Raw genomic sequence first — 14,158 nt, forward strand, 5'->3', positions numbered from 1 at the left:
TCGAGTTTTAAAAATTCGGGGTATTACATTAACTAATTAATTTCAGTGCTTAACTTATATGACACCAAGGTGGTATTTTATATAAGACCGCCTTATATAAAAGTTTGTACTAATTAAATAGGTATAGAGTGTGCGGTTGATTAAAAAAATTAAAGTTTACGCCGCTTACGAGTCCAAATAAGATTCCATTTAAAATTATTTGACAATAAAAGGAGTAATAATCACCTAGCCTTATAAGGTGGCTTAAGTTTAATCATCTATCATTCTTAAATGTGGGACAACGCTTTCACTCACATCTCAACACTCTCCCTCGTACGTAATTTGTCCACAATTTTAGCCCCTAACCTAATAAGGTGGTTTAATAATCGGACATCTCTTATTTTTCAATGTGGTACTACACTTTCAGTCACAGACTCACATGTGGGGGTTGTTCGTGGGTTATTTCTAAAGCTGTTAAAAAGTGACCCAAGCTAACGGACATTCAAACTAAATATATCTAAAAAGAGGGATTTCAAAACCGATAGAACATATCCAATGTTGACCAAAAATCCGATTTAACCCGTGAATTCAAGATTTGAATATGGGTCGCTAATAACCCAAGGAGACCAGTAAACCGATTTACATCCGATAATTGAACCGAACTGAAGCCACATTAGTTCCGATAGCAATCATAAAACCGATTTTACCTGGTAACAACCATAATTGACCAACCTGATATGACCCTACACCAGATTTAACCAGGCCCACATCAATTGGTATCTGGATTCAGCCGAATTGTTGTCAATTTGACTTGATTATTTTCTGATATCCGAAAATAGTCTGACTCAAGATAACTGAAACCACTCAACCAAATCGGCCAGATTCAATGTACTCGTTATTAATCTGACTCAAGTAAACAAATTTGTACTACTAATAATGTGAATCCTACTAGACGTGTGAAAAATTATTCTACGCTTTTTGTATATAAAATAATTGGGAGGAAAAGTAATAAAACTATAAAAAATCTTTATGTGGCATTAATTCTTAGAATAATACAAAATAAAGTGATCCGAGTTTGATTGTAAACTCGAAAGTCACTAGATCTTTAGAATATTAGAATACAAGGTTAAACCGATATAAAATCTAACCGCAAACCTAATTCGCAAACTGACTCAAATACGAGGTACGCTCACTCGATCTGAATTTAACCCGGAACCAAGAGGCCGATCCAAACTTGACCCTAAAACAAACTTATCCGATCTGAAGGTAAGCTGATCAAAATTGTATCTGAATCTAACATACAACAGAACAAACTCGACTCGAACTGAACCAAACCAAACCGTACAAAATCGTGTTAAACCCGAAATTGATCCGAATAAAAAGTAATCGAACTGAAATTGACCCGAAATGATATATGATCCGACATAATCCAAATTGAAAGTTAGCTAAATTGATCTGAATCAACCTGAATATATTGACCCAAAATTACTCGATTTTGATGGGACCCGAACCTTTTATAACCAACCCAAAACAAATTTAATCATCCGATTTGAGTATTTGACAACCCTGGATATCTCGTAAACACAACAATTCAGCTATAGCCCAAGAGGGAATATATTTGACTACTTAGGACACTTTATGTTTGACTTATTACATATCAACAAAATAAGTTAAGAAAAATATACTTTCTCCATTTAGAAATAGTTGCACCACTTTGACTTTCATATTTGTCAACGCACAATTTTAATCGTTAATTTCTTTAATTAACTATTAGTATAATTTATTTATCTTTTGATAATTCAGACTGCTTTTTAGGCCGAAGGAATAGGATCAATAGCGAAACGTTTTCTCAAGTGTTAGCAGACGAGATTATATGAATACTATAATTGAAAAGTATTAGACAATGAGACTAATCCAATCATATTTTTTTATATGATAACATTTATTTTTATATACGTGTAAAAAGAAAGTCAAAGCTAACATATGAATAGTACATAAAATAAAAGTACTACAACTATTTTTAAACGAATGAAATAGATAAGATAAAAAAAGCTTCAGGTAATATAATTTCGGGAAAAAAAAAAGAGTTACTTTCATATAAAATTGGACATACATTACGAAACGAGGGAGTAAATAGAGTTGAGCCAGTGGTCATTAGGTTTGGTGAAGAAACAAAAGTCGAAAATTTCCACGAATTTAGAGGCTGCATAAATTCTAATCATGTGCGAGGAGGTAAAAGAAGTGGCCTTAAATTAGTTGGCGGTTTTTGGTGATAATATGTGGACATGGGCCATCTTCCAGCCAACATGAGTTAACATGAAAAGCATTGACAACTATACTACATAGTCTACAGTAGTCTTATGTTGGTGCTGTTGTTGTCGCCGCCCACCACTCACCATTCATTCACATAATTAATTAACCAACCAATTATGATTGCTAATTCTTCTGAAATTAGCGTTTATGAATTACTACTCCGTATTATTATTAATTATTAATAACAATTAGCAATTATTAATTATAATTACGTCGTCAATCGTAGCACCTTGCTAGTTACTACCCTATTTTAGTTAAGCTCCTTATCTACAATCACATAATCATTACATAACTTATTATTCTAATTCTGATTATCGTATGATATTAAACTTATCTTCGAACCTTCTAGGCTGTCCTAAATATTTATTCCCAACATACGAGATATGACAGTACATATTTGCTACGAAGTATTTTGTTTTTAATTTGTTTTTTTTTTTTGACATAAGGTTTTTATTTTTAATTTGAAATTTGTTTTTAATTCGTTACATGCAGTCATTTTATTTATCTTCGAATTTGTATATATATAGTGTTCCGGTGTTGTAAAGATGGAAACAATGGGCTTCGAATGAAGGCCCTTTTGTATGTGTTGAAGATCTTGCTTGTTTGAATGAGTAGAGTCCGAATTCACCTGCACAAGAGCAAAGTCACTAGCCTCGGGGGTGTTTCCGAGGAAAGCCCCTCCGATGCCTAAGTAAGAACGATGCTCGGATTCTAGAGAGAAGTTCTCTATAAGAGTAGTCTTAAGGCGATAAATTGGACGTACCTTGAGGTGTGAGCCTTGGCGGCCTATTTATAGTGTTTGCATAATAAATGCCCATAGGTCATTTATTGCTATTGGGCCTTGGGCCTTAATGGATGGCTGAATAGCCATTGGTAGGTTTGATGCTGTTGTTTAGAGCCATTGGGCTTTGGACTTAGTGGCCCAATTGAGAGTCAATTGGGAGCCCAAACAACATGCCCCCCAGACCCGGTCCATTTAGAATTAAATGGGTGGGTTTCCAGCTGTCAGAAGTCCGAAAGTTCCCTCTCTTTTTTGAAAAGGGATGATTTGCATTGATGACAAGTGTTGGGAGTTGTATTGTGTTATGGAGATCGTGGGTTGAGGAAGTTGATGCGCCCCTTTTCTTTTCTATAAATACGGGGTGCTTTGCTCTTTTCGAACTTTTTACTCCTTCTTTCAAACCCATTCTCTCTCTAAATTCCGGCGATCGCAGTGCAATTTGTTTCTTCAGATCTACGAAATTCGGCCAACTTTAGACTTCGGGAACTTGTGTTGTTCGTTTTATCGGCGAATTCCGCTTCGGAAAAAGGTAATTTGTTTCTGAATTCTCCTTTTTTCTTCGTTTTTCCTTCTACCCCTCAATCTCAACCCTAGACCGAGAATTCGCGGCCATGGCAAAGAATAGGGGCAAGAGCAAGTTCGTCGTTGGCTCCTCTAGTGAGAGGGGGAACGTGCCTTCGGGAAGGTTACCGAAAACTTCGAGGGGTCGGCCTTCGGAGAGGCCGGTGGAGAGGCGTTCGACTGGTTGGGATGCTTCAAAAGATGATGTTGTCGGCGGGTCTAGCGTGTCTGAACGCGCAACTTCTGGTAAGAAAGCTGGTTCTTCGGGTGTGCGCCGCTCTTACCCTGAGTTTCCAGTTCATTGGACTGAAGCTGATCCGCAGGGCAAGTATGCCCCGATTCTGCATGAGACCACTAAGATCGATGGTCCCTTGGAAAAATCGGTCAGTGGTGACTGGTTGGTGGAGGCGAAGCTGGGGAACTACCATCGGAGAGCCGAAGAGTTATACGGAATCCAGCACGCCTTGGGGTACTGGTGCGAGCTTCCCGACCAGGAGCGTCCTCGGGTGACTCATCCGCCGAGGGGGTTCATCTCTGTGTATACTCATCATTTGGAGAACGGTCTCCGCTTTCCTTTGGATCCCTTCGTTTCCGAGCTCCTGGTGTCGTACAACATCAGTTTGGCCTAGCTTACCCCCAAATCTATGAGGCATATCATCGGATTTAGATGGGTGTGCGATTTTATTAACTTTCCATGCTCTATTGCCGTGTTTCGGGATCTGCACGATCTGTCTTTCAACCACGCTTCCAAGGGGGATGGGTATGGTTGGTGGACCATCATCAACAAAAGATCCCGAAGGAAGGGGGAGCCGAACTACATTACGGCCTACCCTTACCTCATCTCTGATCATAATTGGAAGACGGAGTGGTTGTTCGTTCGTGTGCCGACAGATCCGAAGCATCCACATTTTTACCGCCCTCCGAAGTGGTTTGTGACTCCTGATCCTGATATGCGAAGCGTGGCTGCTCCGGATCGGAACCATCACCACTACGTGGATCTCCTCCAGTGGTTTTTGGCTCGGGAGGACAACTACAAACTGCCGTCCAACTGGCTCCCGAACCTCAACTATATCTTGCGGGAGGACATTCTTGCTGTTGCCGGTCTCAGCAGGATTTTTAACAGGGGTAGGTGTCTTTCGGCTGGGACCGTGCTTTAGTAAGTTTGTCCTCCTCCTTTTTGTCTCGTTTTATTGACTTTGTTTTGTGCTTTGTTTCTGCAGAGTACGGCTTTAGCTGCGTTGATCCTGTGGTCTTGGGCATTTCTTTGGATCTGAAGACCATTCACGACTCGGCCCCTGATTACAAGTTCGGGAAGGAGAATCCTCGTAATCCTCGCTTGAAGGATTACGTGCTGTCTCCGTCGGGTGTCGCTCGGATATCTGAAGTTCGAGCTGATCCGTGGGATTCTGCCTCTTCTCCCGAAGCTGTTCCAGTGAAAGTCGTGCTCCCTGATTTGAGGACAACCTCGGATCCGGTGAGTGTTTCTATATCTCGAAGTCTTTTGTTTGTCTTTCTTTCTGGTTGGCCGTCGGCTAACGTCTTGGTCCTGGACCATCTTTTTAGGGTCCTGGGACTGACGCTGTGCCGCGTGCCGTTCCTTCGGTTTCATCTCCGGCTCGGATAGATATCTCTTTATCTAGGAACCGGGTACTTCGCGATTTTTCTTTATTCCTTCCTTTGTCTTCTTTTACATTTATTGGCCCTTGGTCTCCTCTGTTTAGGATCAGCGCAAAAGGAAGGGCAGCACTCTTTTGAGGCCTTCTGTGCATCCGAAGAAAGCGAAAGCTTCTCAGTCTTCGGAGAAGGTATTTGTTCTGACTTGGAGCTTTTTGTGGTCCGTTCTCTCTTTTTCTGAAACTGACCTTTGAGCGTTTGCCCTGTAGGAAGCGGTTTCGGAAGTCATGCCTCCTCCCAAAAATCTCCTTCACTTCATGCCCTTGCCAGGGCAGAAGTTGAAGAGTGTGGTGGTTGCGGAACCGCCGCCCGTGGACCAACCGTTGGCTGAGGAAGATACCATCCCCTCTCCGCTGAAGCCGTCTGCTGCTTTAGGGATCGAGATCCAGGATATAACCAAGGTGATGGAGGCAATTGAAGCCGACCTTGTTCCTGGCTCGGATGTCCCAATTGTGGCCGAGCAGAAGGAAGAATCTGCTGACGTTTCTCTCGAAAGGGAGAAAAGTCCAGATAAGGAGATGGTGGATCTCACCGAAGCTCACATACAGGTTCCCGAAGCTGAGAGGGAGGTCCCTTCTGCTGAGGAGGAGCAACCCGAGCAGGGTCTGACGAGGAAGAGGCGCCACTCGACCTTGGGCTCTACTTCGACCTCGGCCCTGGATAGACTGATCCACGCTGACCCTTGCTCGGATGTTCCGCTGAAACGGATCCCCGAGGAGGTAAGGGAGGCGATGGCTCGCTATGCTAGAGCTTCGGTTTTGGGGGAGAACCCCATGGCTCACGTGGGATCTTTGGTGGGTCCCGAAGCTGCACGGGAGAATCTTCTTCGGGCCAACCCGCAGTGGAGGGTTCCTGGAGCTGAGGAGAGGAACCCAGCTATGATGGCCCAATATTATCTGAATGAGGTAAGTGTTGGAAATTTTGTTTTGAGTTCCGTTTTTGGTTTGTTGTTTTCTCCTTTCCTCATCTTTTCTCGTCTTTTCTTCTTTCCCAGGCTGTTTTCTGGTCCTCGTTCACTTCCGAGTGCAGCTCGGTTGAGGAGAGGCAACTGAGGAGGTATCAGGAGGCTTATGCTCGTGATATCCCTGTCTTGGACCAGAAGGCTGGGCAGCTCTTCGCCGAGATGGTGGACCTCAAGCAACTGTACCTTCAGTACAGTCGTGAGGCTAGGGAATCGGCTGAGCAGATCGGGGCCGAAGTTGGGAAGCTTACTTTCCGAGTCGAGGAGGATGCTGAAAAGATAGCTTCCTTCGACAAGGAGAGGAAAGAAATGGCCGCCAAGTTTGCGAGCGAACTTGAAGAAAAGGACAGTCTTCTCAAGGAGATGACTTCTAAATTTGAGGCGGCCATTAAGCAGAGCCAGGAAGCGGAGGCGAGGCTTCAGCAGTTTGTCAAGCATCGGGAGATTGTTCAGAACCAAGCTGACAAGGTGCCCGTTCTTCAGCTGAAGATCCGAGAGAAGGATGCTGCCATTCGGAAATTGGAGCAAGAGAGAGTTGACCTCTACACTGCTGATCAGTGTAGGGAGCAATACTGGAATGGCATCCTGGGTGCTCGACGGATGTTCGCGAAGCATATGCCTCATTTCCCTTGGAATGAGAAGGTTCCGCTCTGGATGAGGGCCCAGGATCACTTGGTGGAGTGCCAGGCCGATCGAGACGAAGCTGAAGCTGAGCGCCAAGCTGCTCTTGCAGAGGCTCGGGCCCAGAAGGCGACTTCCGAAGGTGATACTACTGCTGGGGGTTCTTCGAAGGATGCTCCCCTGGGGGATGCTCCTGAGACTCCCAAGAGTTAGGGATTCGGGCAGTCGTCTTCTTCAGAGTCGGTCGGTTCCAGTTGAGGACTTCCGAACATGTGCTTGCCTTTCCCCCTTTTGCCTCGGCGCTGCGTTGTACTCATTTCTTTTTGTTTTCTTTAGTACTTCGGTAGGCCGGTATTGTCTGTTGATGGCTGCCGATTTTAACTGTTTCATTTTGTTTTCAATTTTTGAGGCTTTCAATGTATTTGTACTCCCCCCAAATATTGAATAAAAAATGAATGTTTGTTACTTGGCTGCTTCTTTTCAACTTGTACTTTCGCAATTTTAGGTCTTTAAATCCGTAGATTTCTCGAGCTCCTCTTTCTGTAGACTTGCTAAAAACCTTTTGATCTTGCGAGCTCTTTAAATCCGTAGATCTGTTAAGAGACTTTTTAACTTTGCGAGTTCTTCAAATCCGTAGATCTGCTAAGAGACTCTTTGATTTTGTGAGTTCTTCAAATCCGTAGATCTGCTAAGAGACTCTTTAGTTTTGCGAGTTCTTCAAATCCGTAGATCTTCTAAGAGACTCTTTAGTTTTGCGAGTTCTTCAAATCCGTAGATCTGCTAAGAGACTCTTTAGTTTTGCGAGTTCTTCAAATCCGTAGATCTGCTAAGAGACTCTTTAGTTTCCAGACTCTTCAAATCCGTCGATCTGCTCAGAGGTTTGGATTGTTCTTCCGATCTCTTGTGGTTCGGAAACCTGGGCAAGAGATCGCTAGTCTGCCTCTTAGTTATGCCTTCGGCGATCCGTGGATCTGAGCCGGAGTTTTATAACTTGATTCGAGCGACTGTTTGTTGCGAACAAATTTTATTAGGGTACCGCGAATCCGAGGATTCTGGACGATTCCCTGAAGTGTATGATTTGGTCATTTCTTTCATTTTATCAAGGAATGGGCAAAGTCAATCCTGTTTTTAGTCTCGGATTGATCAGATCCGAGGCTGCATGTATATATAAAGGGACAATAAATATAGAGATAAGTTTAATGAAACTCATGGTGCCAATGGCTTTCCTCTTCTCATTAAACAACTTACTTGGTTTACAGACAGAGATCATACAAAATATTTCTTGAGAACATCGGTATTCCAATGGTTCTTCAAAATTGTTCCATCTAAATGTTTCAGCATAAACGTGCCTGGCCTTTTTTCGGAATGGATGATGTATGGTCCTTCCCAAGTGGCTGAGAGTTTGCCATGGATCCGTCCTTTCTGAACCGAGGCGGCGTTTCTGAGTACTAGATCACCGACTTTTAGGGGTCTGGCGTTGACTCTTCGGTTGTAATGCTTGTTGACCCTCTGCAAATAGGCTGCGTTGAGTGTCCTTGCATCGTTCCGAGCTTCGTCCAGTAGATCGAGAGCTTCGGATAGAAGTTGGTTGTTGCTCTCTCCTTGGAGCCCATCATACCTGTTGTATGCCTGGATCCTCAGGCTTTCTGTTCCGATTTCCACAGGGATTACAGCTTCGGATCCGTATACAAGGTGGAACGGTGTTTGCCCGGTAGCTTCTTTCTTAGTGGTCCGAAGGGACCATAGCGTTCCGGGTAGCTCTTCTAACCATTTGTTTTTGTCATCCTCGACTCTTTTCTTGAGTGCATTGAGGATGAGTTTGTTAGCAGCTTCGGCTTGCCCGTTGCTTTGTGGGTGACAGACTGCCGAGTACGCTAGGTGTATGCCGAACTGTTTGCACCATTTTTGCAACGGGGTGTTGTCGAACTGTTTCCCGTGGTCGAAGACCATCAGTCTTGGTATGCCGAACCTTGTGATGATGTTCTGCCATATGAACTTGCGGACCTGAGGTTCGGTGATGGAGGAGACAGCTTCGGCTTCGATCCATTTGCTAAAATAGTCGACTCCTACAATCAACCACTTTTTCTGGTTCGTCGCTGAGGGGAAGGGACCAATGATGTCTAACCCCCACTGTGCGAATGGTAAGGGATACAGTGTTGATTGTAGGGTTTGAGCTGGTTGATGGATGGCTGGTGCGAACTTTTGGCATTTCTCGCATTTCCTTGCCATCTGCTTTGCCTCGGAAACCATAGTGGGCCACCAGTACCCAGCCCGAAGAGCTTTATGTGCCAATGTCCTGCCTCCGATGTGGTTTCCGCATATCCCGAGGTGGATTTCCCTTAGGATGTAGTCAGCGTCTGTTGGACCCACACATTTTAGCAGCGGAGCAGAGAATGATTTCCTCATGAGCTCTCCTTCGGCGCTGATGATGAACCACTTGTTGAATCTTTTCAGTTTTCTTGCCTGCAGCTTATCCTCGGGAAGTTCTCCCCTTTCTTTGTATGCAACTACTGCGTCCATCCAGCTGGGTTCGGTACGTAAGCTGCATACTGTGGTGGGTGGCAAGTCAATGCTTCTCTCTTGGTGAACCTCCACGTGGACCGACCTGTTTAGGTCGATGAGTGTTGAGCTTGCGAGTTTTGACAGTGCGTCTGCTTGCGTGTTTTGTCCTCGGGGGATGAGAATGACTTCAAAGGATCTTAACTTTGACGTTAAGGATTTAATTTTTGCTAAGTAAGCTGTCATGCTGGGCCATTTGGCCTCATACTCCCCTCGGATCTGGTTGGCTACAAGCTGGGAATCAGTTTTGAGGCAAACATGCTCGGCCTCCAGGGATAAACAAAGCTCTATCCCTGCGATTGCGGCCTCATATTCGGCCTCGTTGTTAGTTGCTTTGAAGCCGAACTTCAATGCATACTCTATGCTTTTCCCCGTCGGGGGGATTAGTACAACTCCTGCTCCTGAGCCGTTTATTGTGGAAGATCCGTCAGTGAAGACTTCCCAAGTGCTTTTCGTATCATCCAGCATTTCCTGGTATGAGCACTCGGCCAAGAAGTCTGCCAATGCTTGTGCTTTGATTGCTGTCCTCGGCTGATATTTGATGCCGAACTCTGATAGTTCGAAGGCCCAGGCAGCCAATCTTCCTGACCTCTCTATTTTGTCGAGTACTTTTTCGAGCGGTTGGTCAGTTAGCACTGTGATCTGGTGGTAGTCGAAGTATGGCCTCAGTTTTCGTGCAGCTACCACTACTGCATATGCGACTTTCTCGATGAGTGGGTACCGGGTTTCGGCCCCTGTGAGTGTTCGGCTGGTGAAGTAGATTGGCTGTTGCTTCTTTTCTTCTTCCCGAAGAAGCACTGCGCTGACGGTTCCAGGGCTAACTGCGACATACAGGTACAGGGTTTCCCCCTCCTTTGGTCTGGCCAGTGTCGGTAGTTGAGCTAGGTGGGCTCTGAGTTGCTGAAAAGCTTCTTTTTGCTCCTGTTCCCATATCAGTTCGGGATCCACTTTCCTCGGGACCCCCTTTTTCTTGACTGGTTCTGCTTCTCCTCCGGGGAGGTTCTTTGGTTTCAGTGCTTTGAAGAAGGGGGCTCCCTTGTCCGAGGCTTTTGATATGAACCTTGTTAGTGCGGCTAACCTGCCGGTTAGCCTCTGCACATCTCTCTTGGTCTTCGGCTCGGGTAAATCCAATGCCGCTTGGACTTTGTCTGGGTTCGCATCAATTCCTCTTTCGCTCACCATGAATCCGAGGAATTTCCCTGACTTCACCCCGAAGACGCATTTTTTTGGGTTCAGCTTCATGCTGTATTTCCTCAGATTTCCGAAGGTCTCTGCCAAGTCTTTGACGTGGTCTTCCTCCTTGATGCTTTTTACGATGGAGTCATCCACATAGACCTCCACATTCCTCCCTTTCTGGTCGGCGAAGACGTGATCAACTAGCCTCTGGTAGGTGGCTCCGGCATTTTTCAAGCCGAAAGGCATCATTTTGTAGTTGAACACTCCTGCGCTTGTGATGAACGCTGTCTTTGCTCTGTCATCGGGGTGCATGAATACTTGGTGGTAGCCTGAAAAGGCATCCATGAAGCTGAGCAGTGCATGGCCGCTGGTGGAGTCAACCAATTGATCTATCCTTGGCAGGGGATAGCAGTCTTTGGGGCAGGCTCGGTTCAGGTCTGTGAAATCCACGCACATTCGCCATGAGCCGTTCGCTTTTTTGACCATCACCACGTTGGCCAGCCATTTCGGATACATGCATGGTTCAATGAATCCGGCCTCCTGCAACTTTTTCACCTCCTCGGCGATGGCTTTGTTTTTCTCCGAGGAGTAGTTCCTCTTTTTTTGCTTGACTGGCCGAGCTTCAGCGTTGACGTCCAGCTTGTGACAAATCAGCTTCGGATTTATCCCTGGCATATCTGCTGCTGACCATGCAAAGATGTCTTTATGATCCCTGAGTAATCGGATCAAATCGATTCGGAGCCCCGAGCTTAGGCCCTTGCCTATTCGGACGCTCCTGTCTGAATCCTCTTCGAGGAAGATATCCTCCATTTCTTGATCTGGTTCGGGAGATAGGGTTTCGGGGCGGGCATCAACTTCTGCGGGAGACAAGCTGCTCGTGCTTGCTCTTCTCCTTTTTGCCTCGCTTTCCTCTCCCGTAGCTCCTTTTTCTTCCTCGGGGCCGTCCCCTAGTTTGGACTTTCGGACAGCAGTGTGGCAGGTTCTTCTCGCCACTTCTTGATCACCTCTGATTCGTTCGGCGAATCCTGCATCCGAGACGTATATCATCAGCTGGTGGTATGTGGAGGGGACTGCTTGCATCTTGTGAATCATGGTTCTCCCCATGATTACGTTGTATACGGAGTCGCAGTCCATCACCAAAAATTCGTCCCGAAGGGTTTTTGCTGCCTGGCCTTCACCCACTGTGACTGGCAGGGTGATCTTTCCTCGAGGGATAGCTGCAGATCCGTTGAATCCGATCAGAGGATAACTGACTTTCGTCAGTGCTTCCTCTGGCTCTTCGAGGATCAGCTGCTCGAAGCAGTTTCTGAAGATGATATTGACGGCACTTCCTCCGTCGACTAACACTCGATGTACGTTGTGGTTATTGAGGTCCATGGAAATGACCAGAGGATCGTCATGTTTGTACTGGACTCCGAAGCAATCATCAGCAGTGAAGGTCATGTTCGGGGGGTGTGGCTGGTTGTCTCCCACCGCGCTGAAGTTGACCCGATGGGAGAGGGCTCTTAGGTGTTTTTTGCTGGCCTGGCCAGACTTCTGTCCCCCGAACACCACTAGGATGTCATTCTTCTTGTGCCCTGTTGCTTCGTAGATCCTTTTCTGGGGTTGCTCGTGTTGTTTGCCGCTTGCGGCCTTTTCTTTTTCCTCCCTTCGGTCTAACAAGTACTGTTTCAGGTAGCCTCGGCGAACGAGGTCCTCAATGTTGTCTTTCAGCGAGTTGCATTCTTCGGTGTGGTGACCGAAGTCATCATGAAACTCGCACCATTTGTTCTTGTTTCTCCGAGCTGGGTTGGACTTGAGCTTCCCAGATAGTTTCCACTTTTCGTCATTTCTGTTGAGGCTAAATATCTCTTTTCGGGGCAGAGCTAGTGGAGTGTAGTTGGTGTACTTGGGTTGAAGTTCACCCCTTCTCCCGTCTTTCTTCGGGCTCATCTCTCTAGCTCCTACTTTCTCTTTCCCCTTCCTTGAGCTGCCCTCGGGCTTGCTCTGGGTATTCTTTGTGTCTCTCGGATCCGACGATCCTTTCAATCTTGCAGCGGCCTTGTTGAACTCTTCGGTTCTGATGAACGCGTCGGCCATTTGGAGCACGTCAGCTATTCTGGAGGGGTTCTTCATTGAGAGTTCGTCACGGAACTTCCCTTCCTGGAGCGCGTGTTTCAAAGCGAAGATGGCCACGTCTGGCTGCAAGTTTGGTATGTTTGTTGATTCCTTCATGAATCTGGCCATGAATTCTCTTAGACTTTCGTCTCTTTCTTGTTGGATTGAGGTCAGTTCTGTTGTGGTTCGCTCGGGGCGATTGTTGCTCACGAACTGTGTGCAGAATCTCTTTTTCAGCTTTTTCCAGCTCTTGATCGATCCCTTCGGCAGCGATCTAAACCACTCTCCCGCCACTCCGGTTAGCGTGGTTGGGAAATATTTACACCAACATGCTTCGGAGTAGGGACTCAAGAACATTTGCTGCTCGTAGGAGATGACATGATCCCTCGGATCTGTGATTCCGCTGTAGGTCAGGTGCGCTGGCAGTCTTACCTTCGGTATTTCTTCCATGATTAGCTCGTCCGAGAAAGGGGATGACGTGGGAGTCATGATTCTTTTCCCGAGTCTAGCCCTGATGCCTTCGTTTGCCGAGGTTCTGTGATTAGAACGTTCGGGCGTACGATGGGGGCTAGGGGTTCGATCATGCCTCCTGTCTCTTCTTCTCTCTCGGCTACTGACCTCGGGTCGTTCGCCAGATCTGCTTGGCTCGCCCACCCCGAGTCTCGTATGGATCGAGGGTCTTAACCTTGAGTGGACCGAGGGCCTCAACCTGCTGAGCACCGAGCTTCGGACCCGAGTGTTACGAGTAGTCGATTCGCTTTGGAGAGCTGTTGGAGTAGGCGATGGTCTCGCAAACCAATCTGGTTGCTGTTGTGCCCTTTTTTGGGTGTCCCACGTGCTTTCCATCCACCTCGACGTCAAGTGTGTACCTGTCAAGGGAAGGAGTTCTCGTTCGGGTCTGGATACTTCCGCACTGGGTGGCTCGTTCAGCCTTCGCCTGGTCCTCCTCTCTTCTCTGCGGTCATTTGCCAGTCCTTGCTGCTTCTCATTGAAGAGGAAGTTTTGCATGATGGTCATGGCCGCAGTGAGCTCTTCCCTAGTTGGAATCGGAGGTCCTGCGTTTGTGGCGGTCGTAGCTCTGCTTGGCTGTGACCTCGCCATCGATTGAGGGTGCTCCTCTTGGTCAGATTCTGAATCTGACCGCACCATCATATCGTCGTCATTGTTGTTAACAACATCATTCACCATTTTCGCGGAAAGAGGTGATTGATGTCTTTCAAAGGCTTTGAAGTGTTCTTCCCCACAGACGGCGCCAAATTGTTCCGGTGTTGTAAAGATGGAAACAATGGGCTTCGAATGAAGGCCCTTTTGTATGTGTTGAAGATCTTGCTTGTTTGAATGAGTAGAGTCCGAATTCACCTGCACAAGAGCAAAGTCACTAGCCTCGGGGGTGTTTCCGAGGAAAGCCCCTCCGATGCCTAAGTAAGAACGATGCT

The sequence above is a fragment of the Spinacia oleracea genome, chromosome 1 (assembly GCF_020520425.1).
Source record: "Spinacia oleracea cultivar Varoflay chromosome 1, BTI_SOV_V1, whole genome shotgun sequence".
Taxonomy (NCBI): Eukaryota; Viridiplantae; Streptophyta; class Magnoliopsida; order Caryophyllales; family Amaranthaceae; genus Spinacia; species Spinacia oleracea.